Below are 20,138 nucleotides of genomic sequence, written 5' to 3' on the forward strand. Positions count from 1 at the left end.
AGCCCATGGTAGCTGACAGGCTTGAACTCAGTTTCTGGAGTCCTTCCCAAACAGGTTCCCACCTGGCTTCTGGTAGGTCTTCATATCCCAGGACCAGTCCTTCCTCCCTCTGCCCTAAGTCTCTAAGTACCTGAGATTCCAACAAGCCCAGAAAGAGCAAGTCTGTCCTCAAGACCTTGACTTTCTCAACAGAGTGAGCCTTCCCAGAGCATGGGTCACTCCCACTGCCCTCCCACTTGGAAAATACTGCCCACAGTGGCTTTTTCCTGTCTGAATCAGAAAGAGGGCTTCACCAAGGACCCTTCTGCACTCTGGGAAACGATGATATGTCTCCAGGCCTCTGGTGGCATTTGAGCTCACCCATATGAGCACACATACAAGGGCTGCTGTGTCACCAGTCACCAGGATCTCTGCTGGAAGATGGTGGGATTTAACCACCATCTTCATCTCCTGTGGTGCTGGCACCTGCTGGGGTGAAGTCAAACAGCAGCTAGAGAGGCACAGAGGGGGACACTGGGAGGCAGCACAGCGTGGTGGCCTAGACCCCAAGCTCTAGGGAGTACTCCTCCTGAGACCTCAGCCTCAGTTTTCTCATTAGGAAAATGGAGATAATAAGGGGTGAATACAGATCAGTGCCCATCTAACGCAAGGCCTCAGGCACGTCAGCCGTTGTGGCTCTTTTGCCAGAAGCCTAAGAACCAAGTGGCAGAAGTCAGAGAGCTTGATGCCTTGACTTTGCACTTAACACAGGTATGAGGTACCCTGACAACTATTTTTAAAGACAGAAAGTAGAGTGGTGACTAGGGGCTGAGGGAGAAAGAAATGGGAAGTCAATATCTAATGGGTACAGAGTTCCACTCTGGGAGGATGAAAAGTCCTGACAATGGCTGGGGGTGAGGCTGCTCACCAGAATGAATGCACTTGGCCCCTCTGAAATGTACACTTGGTTGAGATGAGGGCGGGGGTGGGTGTTGACCCCTGCAGATACTTGCATTGCAAATCAGAATGCCTGGATTCAACTCCTGGCTCTGGCTCCAGCTCCTGACTCCAGACTCCTGCCAGTACACACCCTGGGAGGCAGCAGTTTCAGAACCTGAGTTCCTATCACCTAGATGGGAGACCCAGATTGAGTTCCCACTTCCTGGCATTGGCTCAGACCCTTCCCACACTTCATATTAAATTCTCGGTGTTCGAATCACTAGTGTGATTCTTGTCACCACATCTTAACTCAAGAAAATTCAAACCCTTTTTAATAACTGGGTTATTCATGCAACTACCCGTTCTGAATGTCCTTTGCTCCACCTCCACTTCCTTCTGAGTGTGGTCAACCAGCCCTCATGCTGCTTCTCCCTCTTACCGCTCACCTCAATCAGGAGGGAACAATCTTTTCCCTACACAATCAAGGACTGCAACTTTTTTTAATGTTCCTGTACATTATTCATTTTTTAAAATGTTTACTTTTGATGATTTTTACAGCTGATAAGGGTACAAAGGGTCAAGGGCCTCAGGAATGGTGAGCCCGCCATTTTCACACTCTTTTTTTTTTTTTCCTTCCAGCATATGGGGGAAAGGAGATTAAAAGAAGCCACACCCAGTCTCCCAACCACCTCCATATCATGGGATGGAGGACAGCCACCCGAAGCCACCTAGGTTTCCCAATGTGGGGCAAGCTTCAAAGGTCCTGCTCTTGATAGTTCAACAGTTCTGAATTACTGCTGATTTTGCCACTCCAAGCATGATGAAATTGTTCCAGAATCCATTGGTTGACATAGCTTACCTTAGCATCTCCGTTTGCCCAGGTATTCACTGTCAACACTTGACTGGGGTGGTTGATTAATTTGTTCTGTCTTCCACCTTCTGTTATAATATCAGGTGTCCTCTTCAGGTGCCACATCCTTCATGTGCGCCTGGATATGCTGTCCACTGCTCCGTCACTGAGGAGGCCCAGCTCTGACACACGCACTCCACAGTCAGACCATGGAACCTGCAATTCTCTCCACAGTTGGGGTTCTGAGTCCAGCAATTCAGTTGAAGGGATCCCCACAAAAACTTCATCTGAGGTGATCCCAGACCTGATTCTGTGTGCTTGCCAATACTGGTTCTGGAACAGCTTGCCCTACCCCCAGGTCTGGACCACGTGCTCACCAGTGGAAGCTATGACCCCATAGGGTAGTTTCCCAAATTACCCCACTTGGCCCACTCCCAGACCCAGATCTCATGCATGCTAGTAGGTGCTAGGCCCTTGCCTGGCATAGCCTGCCCCTCCATCTTGAACTGGACCAGGAAGACAGAGTACAAAGTGGTAAAATTTGCAAATATGTGTACTCGACACTCCCTTCTCCCCAATTATAAAACTAAAAATCAAGACAGGTGTTTACCCTTCTTGTTATAATGCCCAAGGCCCACACCAGACTACCAGAGTTCAGTGCCTGGCTCCTGGCTTCAGCTTTCTGCTAATGCAGACCCTGGGAAGCAGTGCTAAAGTAAAGGGATCAAGTCATCGGGTTCCTGCCACCCATGTGAATTTTGGGGTCCTAGCTTCAACCAAGCTCAGCCCCAGTTGTGGGCATTTGGGGAATGAACCAAAGGATGGTTGCCTCTTTGTCTCTTTCTGTTTCACTCTCTCAATTTCTTTCCCTCTCTGGCTATCAAATAAAAAAACTTAAAATATATATATGATCAGAGATGGTGTGGTGGCTCAACAGGCTAATCCTCAGCCTTGTAACACCAGCATTGCATATAGGCGCTTGTTTGTATCCCAGCTGCTCCACCTTCCATCCAGCTCCCTGCTTGTGGGAAAGCAATGGAAGATGGCCCAAAGCCTAGGAACCCTATACCCACGTGGAAGATCCAGAAGAGGCTCTAGGTTCCTGGCTTAGCTCCAAAGCCAGGTGCATAGTTTCTATTCACTGAACTATGAAACAGAGAAATCAGCCTGGGAATATTATATCACTCTTTTTACATATCTTGAACTATATATCAATAAGTACCAGTGGGTAAGATAGCCTACTAATTAACATTTTACCCATTGGGAAAAAAATTTAAGACTTACCTCATAGTATCATGCCAAATCAATTTCAAGTGAACTAAACCAGTAAATGTAAAAAACAGAAATCATCAAAAAAATCAAGGATAGTATTAATTAAAATCAGCAAGCAGATCACAAAGTAAAACATCAGTACATTTATCTATAAACACTAAATTTTAAATGTCTGTATTTCCAAAAAGAACAGAAATCAAAGGGAAAAATCACAGAGATTTTCAACAAATATAATCACAGCTTTATTGTCTCCAAAGTATAAGTTGTGTTAAAATCAAACAATCCTGATAGCTCAACAGACAGAGGACTTGGGCAGTTCTCCTGTCCATTACTTACATTCATCCACTCAGTAAGCAAGATGCCATTTCCCTTCCCCCCAGTAAGCAGGAAAGGATTTTAAAATTAAATACAGTCCTTAATATTATTGAGCTTATGCTAAGGTATAAATTGAGGATGTGGGCTGATAATGGTTTGCACAGCCTTCCTGAAATGCATTTTGTCATTTCCAATAAACATTTAAAACATGTTCATGTCCCTTTGACTAAGACTCTCTCTGGGAGTCTATGCTAAGGAAGTAATTATAAATGCAACAATACCTTTGTGGATAAACGCATTCATTACATGGTTAATTATCAAAGAGAAAATCTTAAAGAAATATTGACTCCAACAACAAAGGAATGTTTAAATAACAGGACACTAAAAAATAGGAGTGCTTGCAATAAAGTGCAATGTGAGAATTTAGCTATTGAGCCATTGCACCAGGCCTGATATCCTTAACCTTATGAAACAGGTTATTCCCTTATTGAAAGGGAACAGTCACCTATCAGTTGCTAATGAGGATATGTTCCAAAAATTCACCATTAGGTGATTTCTTTGTCACATGAACATCATCAAGTGTACTTGCACACACATGGCTAGAATAACCTATAGGCACCTGAACACTGTCATACATTGCACCATAAACAGTTATGACTGGCACATTGTTCACATGACAGCCAAGTCAACTTCCTCCCAACTTGTAGCTCACTGAGTAAAAATAAAACTTTGCTTTGAAACTCAATACAAAGCAACAATGTTTTCTTGTCAGTCCCTGGTGCTCTAGTGGCTAGGATTCGGTGCTTTCACAATGTTTTCTGAGCATCTGTCCTGAGTCTGGCATTTTATCAAACAGCCCTGCAAGGCAGGCTTCATCTGTTCCATTTAAGAGATGAGGGACTAGTGTTAGTTGTTTAAAGAACTGGCTCAAAGACCACTCAACCAGCTGCTGGTAGAGTTGACTACCTAGAACTCATGCCCTTTCTGGTGTATTTTATTGTCTTCCTAACAACAACTCAAAAACCAAGTGAGAAGCAAGTTTCTTGGACGTATCATCAACTATATTTAAAGATAGGCCACTGCTTTGCTATTTAAAGCCTATTGATAAGGATGAATGCTGCAGCACCTGCTGGGTTACACATTGCTTGAATTGCCAGTATCCCATATAGGTACAACTTTGAATCCTGCTCCCTATCCAGCTATTTCCTATCCAGCTCTCTGTTTTTGTGTCTGGAAAAGTAGCAGAGGATGGCCAAAGTCCTTAGGCCACTGCACCCACGTGGAAGACCAGGATGAAATTCCTGGCTTCTGACTTCAGCTATTTGAGAAATAAAAGGAATAGGAAAGCTTTTCTCTCTCTCTCTCATTTCAAATAAAAATAATTAAATCTTTAGAAACAAGTTAACTGATACTCTACAACCAATGAAAAGAACTCATAGATGAAAGATCTGCTTTTGCAAAGCGGAGATTTGACCTGTTTGGTTCAGTGCTGTATTTCTCAAGCCTAGGATAGTATTTTGCAAATAGGAGACACCCAAAAAAATATGTGTTGAATGTAGACTTTCATCTTGGCAGAGAGAAATTTTTCTAAAATCTTGGCTGTCCTCCGGCATCCCTTTGGTCAATCCCTACCTCCCAGAAACAGCCACTGTCCTGAAGCTTATCACCATAAAGTATTGCTGGGGTCCGCGCAGTGGGTGTGGATGACACGAGGGTGTGATGAGAACAGCTCCCCTGTGCGGCAAGGCCCGGGGGAGTTTCCAGCTGTTTGGCAAGGCCCAGCGGACTTCTCTCTGACCACCTTGACACAGTTTTACCACCTGTTTGCATGGACACTCAAGCACCCCACTAAGAATTCTGTAATCTATTGAGGCATTGTTTGCCCCTGTGGGATGGCTTTTATCACCAACGTGAGCTTGAGAGTTAATGTTATTGATAATGTCTTGGTGAGTGGGCCTTTAACTGTGCACAGGAGTACAATTAAACCCATGCCATTTCTGGACACCTTATTGTGTGCCTACCCATTGCCCTGAAATCGGGCCCAGACATACAGCACACCCTCTGGGAAGGGGCTTGATATATATGTCTTAAATACCAATGCAAGTGATGGGAGTGAGAGCTGAAACTGCTATGGCAATAAACATAGTTATTGTTATCTCAAAGGCTAGCCTGTCTTTGCAATTTTTTTGGAGCCTATAAAATGTAATTGTTTTAGCTGCTTTTATAATTTTTAGCTAGAAGAATTAAGGATGCTTTTATTAAAGAAAAATGCTTTTGATTATTGTCTTATTGTTTATGGAGTTGTAGGGGTCTGTAGTTGTAGGGGGATTTAATATTTTAAGTTCTGTTTTAGATTTTAGGTTTTTCCCTTGTAACCTATTTTCCCACTAAATGATGGGTAAATTGTAGAAATAGAAATGTGGTAGGAATGTACTACTGATTAGCAGGTAATCTCATGTGCCTTGGCCTTGGAGTCCTGGCTGTTGCTCCATGGCTACTGTTGAAGAATAAACAATAGCTTGCTTTGAAGACTATGAATACAGTATTTTGCAGAATTATCTTTAGGGGCACCTGCTTAGCCTTGAAGTGCAGATGGAGTGACCAAATGTCTGTACATGCCCCCTTAATTTTGAAAAGAAAAAAAATAGAATAGTTGCTTGTGCAGAAGCTTGAGAAGGGTTTTGAGTAAATAAAAAGGACAGTTTTTTCCTGAGTTGTTGTGAGAACGCACCAAGTGTCTGTGTCTGTGTCTTTTCTTTATCGCCGACTCCACGCACCCTTCCCGAGCTCCGAACTCGGCTGGAGCTGGACTCCGGCAAAGTATCACTGCCCCCTCCCTGCCCTTGAACTTCATAGAAATGGAGTCACATATTTAGACGGCTGTGTCTGGTTTCTTTATCTCAATGTAAATTCCTAGAGATTTCTCTATGTTGCCATGTGTCATTCATTCTTTTTTTTTTTTCTTTCTGTCTAGTACATTTGTACAATGGCTCAGCAGCTAAATCCTCGCCTTGCATGTACCAGAATCCCTTATGGGTGCTGGTTCATGTCCAGGCTGCTCCACTTCCCATCCAGCTCCCTGCTTATGGCCTGGGAAAGCAGTCAAGGATGGCTCAAAGCCTTGGGACCCTGTACCCACGTGGGAGACTCAGAGGAGGCTCCTAGCTCCTGGCTTTGGATTGGCTCAGCTTTGGCTGTTGTAGCCACTTAGGGAGTGAGCCAGCAGATGGAAGATCTTTCTTTCTGTCTCTCCTTCTCTCTGTAAATCTGCCTTTCTAAGAAAAACAAATAAATATTTTTTAAAAAATGAATATACCTGACTGGGCAGGTCCGGGACCACCCGCAGGCTTCATTGGGCGGTGAATGGGATTGGGGAGGGGCGCAACATTGGGCCTGGGAGTTTAAACTTCCAGCAGCCTCCCGGCTGCTGGTGGGTCTCAGGACAGGGCGTCTCATGCCTGGATCCCAGACGACCACCACCATGTGCACATGGTGAGCTGTCCCCGGGCAGTCAGTGTACCATTTGGTGCCAGGCTCCACCTGCTGGCTGCCCGGCCAGGAGCTCTGGGGTTTTGGTTCTTTGAGTCCCTGCTTAGTTAGCTCTAGGATGAACCCATTTTGCTTCTAGGAAGTGAAGCATTCATAAAGATTCCCATTGGCAGTAATCTTCCTTCGTAAAACGTGTAATCACTGAACAATGCTGACCATCAAATACCAGTCCATGCTGAACCTACGGCTTGGGGCTTGTCCTGCAGAATTATATCATGTTACCTGACATGATGATGGATTAGGAAAAGGGTCACAATAAGCAAGCCATTACATTAACTAGCACTCAAGAACCATAACCAAGGGTAAATTCTGTGAGGGATGTGTGGGCCACATCCTGTGAAAATTCTAGCCCCACTGGTTAGCTCAAGAGCTGGGATGGTGATGGACTAAGCTAGGTGTGACCCAGGAGCCTGCCCTCACTCACAGGTAAAGGAACTGACAACAGTCTGGACTGGTCAAGGCAGCAGCACCCGAATGTGCATCCTGAATAGGGTTTGGGGTGGACCAGGCTGCAACGTTCACCAGCTTATACAAGGCCAAATGGAAGGCCAAACTTAGCTGGGCACTGGTCTAAAACCCAATGGCATGTATGAGAACTGGGTCTGGGAATGGATTAAGTGGAGGAACCTTGGAAACTCCCTTGGCGAGTCATAGCTCCCGCTGGTGAACATGTGGTCCAGACCTGGGGGTTGGACAAGCTGGGAAAAGTAGCTCCAACAGCTGGGTAAGGTGTGAATTATTAATGGAACAGGGCAGATCAGGCAGGACTGAGCAAACCTTAGCCCACAAGCGAAACTAGAGACCAGGACGAAGCACAGGTCATGCTGAGCTAGGCTCTTGTACCTACTGGTATGGACAAGCCAGGGACGCTAAGCCACAGTGTCTAAGGCAGAGGTTGGGACAGGTGAGGGGCTGTGCCAAGCTAAGTCAGAGCAACCACTGGCATGCGCATGATCTGTAGCTGGGAACAGGCCCAGTTGGGGAGCTAAGGGGACAACACTAGCTGGGTTGAGGTTCCCACCAAGGGGTGTGTGACATGGAATGGGGGCTGCGTTCTGATCTGGAAATGGTTGTAGTCTCCCTTGGCACAAGTGTGGACTGGGATTAGATACACTGAACCGGGCCAGACTCCAACACTGTCTGGTGTCCTGGAGGACCAGGATAGATGTGCGATGGACTAGGCAAGGTCTCAAACCCCTACTGAGCCATGTGTGAGCCATATGTGGGTATGGACAAACCATGACTGGGCTGAAACATCCAACAGCAAGAACCAGATTGGGTTGAAGGCCAGTCAGGAAAAGCCACTGTTCCTGCTATGACAGCAGGTCAACTGGGTAGGGCTGGCTCATGGACCCATTAGTAAGCGTGAAACCTGGCACTGGGAGAGGTTCTGATGGTGGAGCCTGAGCAACTCCTCTGGCAGGACACAGACCCTGCAGGTAAGTGCAAGAAACATGATAGGAAACAGCCCAGAACAGGCCATGGAAAGTTACCCACTGGCATACAATTGGCAGGGGTTGAGGGAAGACCAGGCTGAATCTATCCACGTCATCCAGTGGCAAATCCAAGCACCAGAACAGTGTGGGTCAAGCCAGATTCGATCGCAACAAAGACTAGTGCACAGTATGGAATGCCAAGGTGAGGTTACCTGTACCAGAAGGGACTGCAGTGTCCAACCAGCAAGCGTGAGAACAAGGAAGGGAGGGGGCAGAGCCAGCAGGGAAATAAGGGAGGGTTTCTTTGCTGGACAGCTACTCCTGCAGGAGAGCATGGGCTGGGATGGGGGCAGACCAGACTAGGCAGGGCTACAACACCTGTGGACCTCATGTGGACTAAATCAGGGAAAAGCCACGCTGGGCTGATTACTCCTACTGGTGCAAACAAAATTAGAGTGGGTGAGGGTTGGTTGGGCTTAGCCACAGCATCAGCTGGCAGAAGCTGGCACTGGGGGCTAGTTCTGTCAAGTCAAAGCACAGAACCACCTGGAGAGTGCATACTCTGGGAATGGGAGAGGCCTGGGAGGGAAATAGTGGGCTCCTTCCTCTTGGGTTACCACTTCCATGGGAGGGCATAAAACTAGGACAGCGGTTGGGGTGGAATGGGGTGTGGGACAGACTGGATTACTGCTACACATACTGGCAAACCAGGGAGGGGGCGTGCCTGGCAGGGGTTATTGTGGGTCATTTCAACTAGGCTGCAGCTCCCACTGGTTTATGTGAGGGCCAAGTATGTGCTGGGCTGAGCCAGGCTGGACTGCAACACCCATTGGCTCCAGTGGAAATCAGGAGTGAAAACAGAACCAACCCAGCAATTGTAACCACCAGCGGATTGGGGCGATGGACTGTGCCGCACCCTGTACTTGCTAGCACATACAAGAATTTGGTTTGAGCACACCTCAAAGTTTCTTTGGAGATCTCCCCAATCAAAATGCTGGACTCAGAACCCTAACCAAGAAAAGAGAGAAGACAGAACAGGTCAACCAACCATCTCAGCTATGATGGACTATGTCAATCAGTGGATTCTTTAAGGACCTCATAGTGCTTGGAGTGGCATAATTGGCAGAAATTCATAACTGTTGAAACATCAAAAACCACTTGAGCAAGAACCTCAGAGCATAACCTATATCCGGGACCTGGGGAGGGTGGGAAATTGGGTGGGCCTTCTCCCTTAATACCCCCCTTTAAACATGAAGGAAACAACATGGAAAAAATTTTTTTGCCAAACCAAAAAAAAAAAATGAATATACCATCATCTTATCCATTCTTCTTTTGGCAGACTTTTGGGATAGTTTCAGTTTGGGAATGCTGAGAACCAAGCTGTCAAGCACCTTCTTAGACAAGTTTCCTGCCATTGCTGCTTTTTTTTTTTTCTTTTTGGTGAACATTTGTCTTTGTTTCCCTTGAGTATGTATCAGGAGTAGAATTTCTGGGTCATAGGATACTTTTTAGCTTGATAAGCTGGCAAAGAGTTTCCAATTTTTTTTTTTTACTTCCTGGAAACAATGTTTGAGTGTAAGATGGAAATCTTTGACCTTGTGGCACAAACCTAACATGAGCTTAAAAATGTTTTGAAGAGACTGGACTAAAAGGAAACCTAAGATGAAATCATCTGTCCGGAAATTCTGCAGAAGAGAGGTCCTCCTAGGGACTTGCGGCACCATCTGACCCGTTCTGCCTGACTTTTCCAGGACACCACCGTGCTTATCGGCCTTGGCGCTGGCTTCAACGGAGCGAGCCACAAGGGATCAATTTCTGTCTCTCTGAAACTCAAACCTCCCAGCGATAAGAAAAGGGAAATGGGAAACCATGTCAAGTTCATTCATAGCAAGCATGTGTTATGAATGAGTTACACATGGTGTGCCCTGCAAATCAGACAGAACAGGAAGGAAGAGACACCAAAGAGTTCATTCCTGTTCTCGAGTTACTTGCTTGCCAAGTGAAGATGCATGTTGCTCTGGATTCTGTCCCTGACCCTTTAGTGTTCTAGTCCACATATTCCTCCAGGTCATCTCATTCCAGCCCAGGATTTCAGCTATTCACCATGTCTCCCTCCCAAATCCTTACACCCAATCCCAACTTTTATTAGTCATAATTTATAGCCTTGAAATACAGACCAAATCCTTCTATTTCTTACCACTTCCACTTTCACAAGCCTGTCCAAGCTACAGTCATCTCTGGTCTACACTACTGTAATAGCTCTGCCAAGCCAATGTCACAATCCTCTTGCTTATGCCTGCTCTATTCATTTGCCTTTCTTTTGGTAATAGAAACATGAATTTCCACTGGCAGCTATAACGAGCAGGTACCCAACAGATGCTTAATCTAAGGAGAGTTTAGTAAGTTTAGATAGATGTGTGGGTAGCAAGGAAGGAAACAGCAGGAATGACAGATACCCTGGGAATGCCAACACTGCCAAGCACTTCTAGGGCAGAGGAGGACATGGATGAGGAGGCCACCGGGCAGAAACTTCTGTAAACACCTGTAGTCAACCTGCAGTGACCCAGGGCAGTGGGGGACAGTGAAACAACACACACACTCTGTCCTACAATGCTCTAATCTCTTTTTGATGTCTTCTGATGTTGAATGTCTTGGTAAACCAGAGGACAAGGCACCTGTTAAAACAGGGCTTGCATCTTGGCCTCCGGAGGCACAAATTAAGATGGAAAAGGGTGGAAAGCGGATCTGGAGGGACCAAAGGACAATTCCTTAGCATAGAAAACAACTTCTGCTCAATTAACTCTTACTCCATGAGATTCGAGAGAATACTGCCTCACCCCCAGCTTGAGAGGGAAGCATATGACCATGCATGGGGCATGGAATATTCCATGCCCCCCCTTTTTTTAAATGTATTTTATTTTTGTTGAAAAGCCAGATATAGAGAGGAAGAAAGACAGAGAGGAAGATGTACCATCCGTTGATTCACTCCCCTAGTGGCCTCAACGACCAGAGCTGTGCCGATCTGAAGCCAGGAGCCAGGAGCTCCCTGGGTCTCCCACATGGGTGCAGGGTTCTGAGGCTTTGGGCCATCCTCAACTGCTTTCCCAAGCCACAAGCAGGGAGCTGAACTGGAAGCAGGGCCGCTGGGATTAGAACCAGAGCCCATATGGGATCCCAGTACATGCAAGACAAGGACTTTAGCCACTAGGCTACTGTGCTCCCCCCCCCCCCGGCCCTTCTTAAGAGGATGGTTCAGTGATGCACACAAGGAACCCAAGTTCGACCAACAAGGTGAGGTCCAAGACCCCTGTTGACAACATCAGGGAAGACTCTGCTGGTCAGAATGTGGCTGGCAGCTCTGAGCTGCCACTCTACCATCTCACGAGGAGAGGCAGCCTGAACATGCCAAGCCAGCACAAAGGAGAGCAGATCCAAGAAATGGAGAGAAAAAGACTGACTCCTGATGTCACAGTTGAAGCCCCTCGATCTAGCCATGCCTGCAGCCCTAAGCCTTCCTCTTATGTGAGTCAATGAATTCTGTTTGTTGCCTAACCCATGCTATGCTTTGAATATGGTTTGTCCTGCCAAATACATGTAGGAGCTCAACATCCTGCCCTAATATAATCTGACCACAGTATTTGGAGGTAAAGCTTTGGGAAAATGATTACTGATATGGTCATTAGGGTGTAGCATTGTGATTTAACCTTAAATCTTGCTGGCCTTATTAGGAGACAGGGGGACCACAAAGAGAGATACCTGCACACTTCCCATTATGCGATACATCCATTCTGTTCCACATTGTTTGCATTTCCAGTGTCTAAAATGGTGACCTAAACCAACCTCTTTATAACCATGCAAAGCTAATAGAACCTAGTTTAAGTGACATATTGCATGTGAAACATGGTGAATCCTGATTGATACTCAATCATACTTATTCAAAGACCAACCAGAACCTCTCTGCCTAGAGATTGCCCTGCCTTGCCCTCTCCCTGCTTCTCCACCTTAACAACTCCACTTGAAACCTCTTCGCTGTGAAGTCTGCCCTGACCCGTCCAGGCAGGGTCACTCACTTCCTCTGCCCTGTCAGTACATGCATGGCAGATGGCCCTGTGAGTGCATGCATGCGAGGGCCTCACACTCACTGCCTCTCCTCTCTCCGGACTCCCTTGTGACTCAGCCCGACTGTCAGCATAGGGCCTAATTCCTCCAGGCCAATCTGAAGCAAGCGGAACCACACTGGCCTTCCAGCTGAGAACCTGTGAGAGCCATTTTTGCATTCATGTGCATCACATGTCTCCAAGCAGGGTTCCAAACTCATCGGACCTAAAGACTCGGCCTTCTTTGCAGAAGCTGCAAACTTGGCAGGAGCTGCTCCCGAGGCCTTTACAGAAGAGATGATGATTGATGTTCTTAAGGTGAGCTTGCCCGGAGAAATGGCTCCTAATGAATATTTGTTGAATGAGTGAAAAGTGAAGAACTTGGTGATATCCAGATGAGTAGGAGAGGCCAGGTTGGGAAATAGGTGAACAGCAACAACCATGAGCAGGACAGACTGCGACCCAGTAAACGCAAATATACAAGAACCAGAGGGGTCACATCTAACTTTATTTCCTTAGCCTAACCCTAACTAAACAGATTTGATACCACAGTTCATCCTCCTGCCCCATGACCCAGGTCTCGAGTAAGGTACTTTAGTAAGTTCTCTGGGAGGTGTGGCAGACATTGGACCTAGCAGTTTAAATGCCCACATCCCATACCAGAGTACCCAGGTTCAAGTCCGGGTTCTGCTTCTTTTGCTTCCCACTCCTGCTACGGCATACCCTGGGCAGCAGATAATGGATCATGGAGTTGGGTGCCTGTCACCCATGTGGGAGGCCTGAGTGTCTGGCTCTCAGTTGCAGCCTCTGGCTTCTAGTCCAGCCCATCAGAGTGGGCATGTGAGAAGTGTACCAGCAAATGGAATTTCCCTCCATCTCCCTTTCAAATAGATTAGAAAACCAAGTAAAAAAAAATAAATAAATGAAAGTCTATGGAAAAATGAAACTTAAAGATAATGTGGGAGCAAAATCCTAAAATCCATACAGTTTTTCCAGGAGGTACGTTTTCCATAAGTTGTCTGATGAACCTGTGCACCGTCTCCTTGTTTGTGACCTCCAGCTGGCTTCTAAGGCGGCCGCTGGCACATGATCAGAGAAAGGCCTCCCTCTAACCGCACATCCTGGAGGATACATGCAGGGACAAGCTCCTTGCTGTCTTTTAATTTATTTATTTATTCATTTAATAGAGTTAGAGGGAAGGAGAGACAGAGAGATCACTTCTCAAGAAGCCACCAGGGCAGGGCCAGGCTGAAGCCAGGAGCCAGGAAATGCATCTGGGTCTCCCACTTGGGTGCATAGACCCAAGCACTTGGACCACCTAACGCTGCTTTTTCCCAGGCCATGAAGCGTCATATGGGATGTCTGTGTGGCAGCTGGTGACTTCACTCTATAAGCTGCACACTGGCCCAACAATCTCCTTCCTCACCACCTTCCTGTTTCCCTCTCCTTGAGCCAAGGGACAAGACACCAGTTCCCTTCCAAGCTGGGCTCAGGAACTGTAACAATAACAGTAATACTACTTGGGCAGGTAAGCCACGCCCTGCCACTTTAACTTGGACCAACTTACCCTGTAGCTCACTTACTTCCCATCCCCAGGGCTTCCTGAGGCCATTAAAGCAAGACTGCATGAAATTGTTCTGTAAACCAAAGAGAACACACTAAAAATGTAAATATTAATACTTACATAAGGCCTGGAGAAAGGAGGAGGGAAGAGAACGAACGGGGTAGCAGGGAACAGGTTGGCAGGAGAGTCAGGGTGCCGTTCCTGGCAGGTGCACCCAGGCAGTGGTCTGGTCTGTGACCTAGCTGCCTACTGGCCCCTCCCTGCAGGCCCCTGAGCCCAGGACGCAGCTCCTCATCTGTGAAGTGGGGACAATAATATCTGGTTCACTGGTCACCACGAGGTGAATTGAGGTAAAGCTCCAAAGCCCTCGGCGCCGTGTACATAGTAACCAGCCCTGAGTAAACGTTTAATAATATTCCCATTAACCATACTTGTGACCGTCAGACGGCTCGCAGGAAAAGGACATGAACGGCTAGGGACAACGGAAAATGGCGAGACCACCTAAGGACCCTGTCCTGCAGCCCCACGCCCCCTCCCGCCTCAGCCCGAGCTCCCCTCAACGCCACCACAGGAAAGGAGAAGGCGACCCCTCCTCTCCAGTCACGACCAGGCCCCGCCCTCCACCCACGCCCGGGTCCCGGGGCGCCTGCGCATCGCGCGCTCTGCCGGGGTGGCGGGCGTGGCGAGCGGGGCCGCGCGCGGGCAGGGAGCGCGCGAGACGCCGACAGCCCGGCTCGACCCACAGACGCCGCCCGACTCGGCCGGCTTGGAGGGTGTGGCGCCCAAGCTGCGTGCTGCTGGCGGCTGCAGACCCGGGGTTCTCTGCCCTTCCGCCACCCGGGCCCCCGCATCGCCCCCCAAGGTCCCCCAGCGCACGTCGGCCCCCCGACGGGCCGCTTCCTTCTCCCGCCCCGGCGACCAGGCGCTTCAGGTGAGTCTCTCGCCCGGTTGGGGCCGACGCCCAGCCTCTCGGAGCGCATTCACAGGCGGCAGCGGGGAAGAGGGGGAAGCAGGCTCAAAGTTCATAATAAATACAGATAAATAAATGGATAGGGGCCCTGGCGGGGCTGCGACGATCCTGCTTGGCGGGCCAGCGCGCTGCGGCAGCCTCAGGGTTGGTGTCCCAGAAAACGAAGCGGAACAACAAAGTGTGTTCCCTCCTGTAGCAGCTTGGGTTCGCCCCGCTGCTGATTGCGGTTGTCTGGAGCCGTCAGGCCCAGCCTGCCTTGGAGCCGGCCATGCAGCGGTCGGTGAAGCCCCCAACCCCGCACACACACACACACACACCTGACCCTAGCAGGTGCAGCAGTGGTGGGCCATGTCTAGCTTGCTTGGTCCCAGGTTCTGGACGGAATCTGAGCATCTCTTTTGGAGCAGTTCAGTTTGCGTTACCGATCCAAACCGGGACGGTTTAACGGGGAGTTTATCAGTGGTCACCACCAGAAGCCGGAGCTCCCCCTTATTGGAAACTACCTGGACCATCGTATGCACTTGAACTTTTCCTAAAAGTGCTGAGAAGCAGGTGACGAACCTGCAGCCGTGATCCCGTCTGACTGAGAACATCTAAAGACGGTTTCATCAAGCTTTGGTCCGGTAAACATGGTCTTGGGGCTGCGGGTCAGGCAGTGTGTGCATCACATAAACTCTGTCTTTTGGGAGGATTTTGTGTTCGGCCTCGTGATGTGGACTTTCTGTGCAGGAAGACAGAGCCTCGTCAGGGTTTGACATATTGCTGCACTTTTCTTGGCCTGGGAAGCGCTTCCAGGGGTTTAGGGGTGCCCCTTCCCCTTGTTGAAACGTATAACTTTCGAACCTGTGAACATTAGGGTAGCAAGCGAGGACCTGTTTTGCAGGGTGTTAGGGTTGTTGATGGAAAGAACTAAGTGTCTGTGATTCTGGTGTGTTCCAGCCACTGATTTCTCTTTATTTCTGCTCTTTCTTGTGCTGGCACATACTGTTGCTGATAGAGCAAGAACCTCAATAATTATACTACCAATGATCCTAGAGTTTCTCTAAGGTCATTGAAACTTACAAAATGCTAGTTTTCACTCCCTTTGCTTTACTAAATGCACCATACTTTGTATAAGAAAAAAAGCTACTGGACAGTGGCAGCATTCCACCTGCAGATGAACCACATTGAGTAGGACTTTTGAAATTAGTGTAAATTTACAATTTCGGAGCTTCTGAGAGGAATGCCGTCATCCCAGGCATCTGTGACTGCTTTATTACAAATCCGGACACACTGAGTGAGGCCTCTCCGGGTTCTCCATCCGGGCACTTGGAGAGCTGCTCGGCGGCTCCCAGTGTTGCTCAGTGGCACTCTAATCCTATCCGAACATCTAGAAGTGCATCCAGCTGAGGTATTGAAACACTTGCCCAGACGGGAAGCATATTATTTTGGGAAATTATTATCATGTTAAATCCTAGAAAAGGAAGAATTCACCTTTCCCTTGTCAGACTCAAAAAGGGAAGGTCAAGCTCGTGTGCTTGACATTGGCCCTGACGGGTTGCCTTTGTCACAAGGCTTGTTCCAGCAGAGCAGATGGTCCTGCTGCTGGAATTTTCCCCACTCATTTGATGTTTCCATGAAGCAACCCTTTGCCAGCAGCCAGTCGCAGTTACAGCTGCGGTGGAGATGATGCTAAACCCTGATTAGCACCAGCCGCTGCTGGCTGAAGCTGGCCTATGTTGGTCCTGCCCTTTCTGCTGCATTTCCCAGGGTGGTAGTCTGAGGGTCCAGGTTAACTGCACCTCCAGTGAGAACAGTGTAGAACCCACGTCCACGCGTACCTCTGTCACTTTTTCCTTCACACTGGTAAAGGTTTGCCTTTCAGTAGCTGAATTATGCAATGTAATCTTCTTGCATATCTTTCCATTTAGGTTTTAACTGTATAATGTCAGAAAAAAATGTTGACTTAAATTACATCCAAATAAGAATCTCATGGCCCGTAATTGGATAAAACCATCATCTAGAGGAATGTGCTTTTTTAATAAGTTCCAGCAACAGTTCTGAGACTGTTGGGTTCCTATCAACACAGCACTGCAATGACACAGACGATACCTAGGCAAGATAATAATTACTGAGTACCCGACTACAGGCAGAACATTACTCTCAGCACTGAGTGTTTATTCGCTCAATCCTCCTCACACCTGTGCTATGCAAGAATCCTGATTGCCCTCATTTTACAGTCATGAACTTCTAGAGTTCACATCTAGTTTGATCATGGACCCTGGACCTTTGTCTGGTTGTGCTTGTGTACTATTCAGACTCATTTGTAGTGACTGTGGTAGTTAGCAATCTGTACTTCTTAAGTTGTCAAATTTATAAAAATATGGAAGGTAAGAGAGTATAGCAGTCCTGTAATCTAGAAAGAATAGTTGATTTATATTGAAACAAAAGGTGAGTTGTTTAACCTAAAGAATTGGAAGACAGCTAGCTGCATAGGACATTGTAGGGATAACTGACAAAATTTGACAATGGATCATGAACTAAAGGGATAGTATTTTAGCAATGTTACCTCATTTTTGATCATTGCATGTGGGTGAAATAAGGAAATAATCCTGTTTTTAGGCTCTGAAATGATTTGAGAGTAAAAGGGTCTTTCATTCTCACTGTCCCACTTTTGAGTTCAGAAAAACACATGTGTAAAAGTAGAAAATGATAAAGCAAATGGGAAAGTAGAAGCAGTTGGAGCTCTGGGTGAAGAATCTAGGCAAACATTGCTTGTACCATTCTTATGACTTCTACTTGAAGTTAGAGCAAAAGAAAAAAGCACCCCAAAATTGAAGGTAAAAAAAAAAAACCAGGAAATAAAGGTGTAACATTCTAAGAATTTTGAAATCAGGTAGAGGTTGTTTCCTGGTGAGCTGGTTCTTTCTTTCTTTTTTTTTCCCCCAAGAGGTTGGCGGAAAGAACTTGAGACAAACCAAAAAATCTTGTCAAAATTGATTGACTTGTCTCAGACTTCAAAAACTCGCCATTCAGAGCACTGCAATTGCTGTGTCTATTCTAAAAACATCTGTGCCTTAGAAAAGATACAAAGACAGCCCACTTTTAGTGATACTGAAAGTTAAATTGGGTTGGATGTATTATTTCCCTAACTGAAGCCCTTCAGTGGCGCCCTGCCTCGGACTAGTTTGTCCTTTTACTTGCATAGCAACCTGGGGACCCGTGCCTACCTTTCTGACTTGATGTCACGCCTCCTTCCACAAATACTGTACGGCTGGCTCTGACAGGTTTCCTGTCCTTGGCACGCACTCATCTTTTTGCATGTACTCTTGGCTTTGCCAGGCTTTTGCCCCCTTCTTTTCTGCTCATTGCTGAAGTCTAATGCCCTTGGGGAACCTGTCTGTGATCCTATGCAATGTTATGCTCTCCTGGGTCCATGCTAGCATGTCAGTGGGATAATCATGATCCAGCCAGCTCCTGCTCAGCAGTCCTTATTCAGCTGTGGCCTGGAACATTCCAGGGCCTGGAGATTCGAAGACACTCAGAGTCTGGTAGCTAGGAGTGCTCTATAAACAAATAAGACCTAAGTATAAAACAGAGAGGAGCAAAGTGCTATGAGAGCTGCCAGCTCCACCTGACGGCTTAATCTTCAAGGAGTGGTGAGCCTGGTAGCCACCATGTGATACCATTCCCTGCTTCCCCTCCGAAGGGCCCCTCTTACAGGTGGACACCAAGGTATAGCTCACCGGTTTCCAGCAAACAGGAGTAATCAAGGGCAGATTAGCATTTCCTGGGGTCCTGGTGCTTTTCCCAAATTGCCCATCCTCGTGGTTGCCCTAGATTCTGCTCCTGCTTTGGCGACTTGAGAAGACTTGAGAATCATTACATGAAACAAGAGACCGTATCAACACACCCATGTGCATGTGAACCACAGGGAAACAGGAAGCTGCTGGTGTTGGGGTAGTTAAATGTTCCACTGGGGATAAAACCACCCAGGAAGAGTAAGATGAGGGCGAGCAGATGGGGCTGAAACCTCAGAGACCCCATTGTTCTGGGTGGAGAAAAAGGATCCAGTGAAAAAGAGCTGGTGTGCTGGTGTTGAACAAGAGGAGCCAGGAAGGCCGACGCTCAGAGTGGTCTCAGGGTGAGCTGCGGAGAAAGGCTGAGACTTGAGATTTGGTTCCTGCCAGGCTCTGTTGCTGTCCATATTGAGAGCAGTAGCGACTGCAAAGTGGTAGTGGATGCCCAACGGCGCTGGCTTTAGAGGAAGTGAACACAACAGTGTGTGTAGATTCTTTTGCCAGAAAGTTGGAAGACGAGGCAAAGGAGGGACAGTGAGGAAGATAAAACAAAAATGGTGAGCATCTTGGACATTTTCACCTGCTGAGGAAGAGAAGCAGGTGGAGGAGAAATGGAAAGCATGGTAGACGGCATCCTTCAAGGGAATGGGGGCTAGCGTTGTTAAGGGGAGACCCCCTGGCTCTAGCAGGAGCCCCTTGGGTAGGAACGCATGTCCCCTGAGCCACGCCATCACCATGCACAAAGTGTTCATAAACCATGAGTAATGATTTTCCTTTTTAGAAAATTGGTCTTGGTACAGTAGGAGAATGTAATTACCAGTCTCTATGATGAGCAAGGTGTTTGTGGCCTTGCAATCTCTGCAGTGAAAGAAGTCACAGAACCTGTGATACTGAGGTGGTGATGGTCACAGTCATTTAATCCTCTGGGCTTGGTAGGTTTTTCATAAATCCCATGTTGGCCTTTTGCAGTGCCCAAGCCATCTTGCTGGGTCAGTCATTGCAGACAGATGTGCATGACAGTAGACTGTATTAGGCGAATTGCATTTTATTAGTCAACAGGGACAGTGGCACACCCAAGCCTTTGTCTTTAAATTAGTGATTTTTTTTTCCAAAAACATTTTTAATTGCTTCCCATATTAAATTTTGTTTGCTGTAAATACTTCTAGTATTGGGACCCCACTGCAGCACAGTGGGCTAAGCTGCTTCCTGTGATGCTGGCATTCCAAAGAGCACCTGTTCCTGTCACAGCTGCTCCACTTCCCATCAAGATAGTGCACCTAGGAAGACAGCAGAAGAGGGCCCAGGTGCCTGAGGACCCGTGCCCCCAGGGAAGACCTACCTTGGGCTCCAGGGGCTCCTGACCTCTCTGCCTGGCCCAGCCCTGGACA

Source organism: Ochotona curzoniae, unplaced genomic scaffold (assembly GCF_017591425.1).
Source record: "Ochotona curzoniae isolate NIBS_2020 unplaced genomic scaffold, NIBS_Ocur_1.0 contig_3255, whole genome shotgun sequence".
NCBI lineage: Eukaryota > Metazoa > Chordata > Mammalia > Lagomorpha > Ochotonidae > Ochotona > Ochotona curzoniae.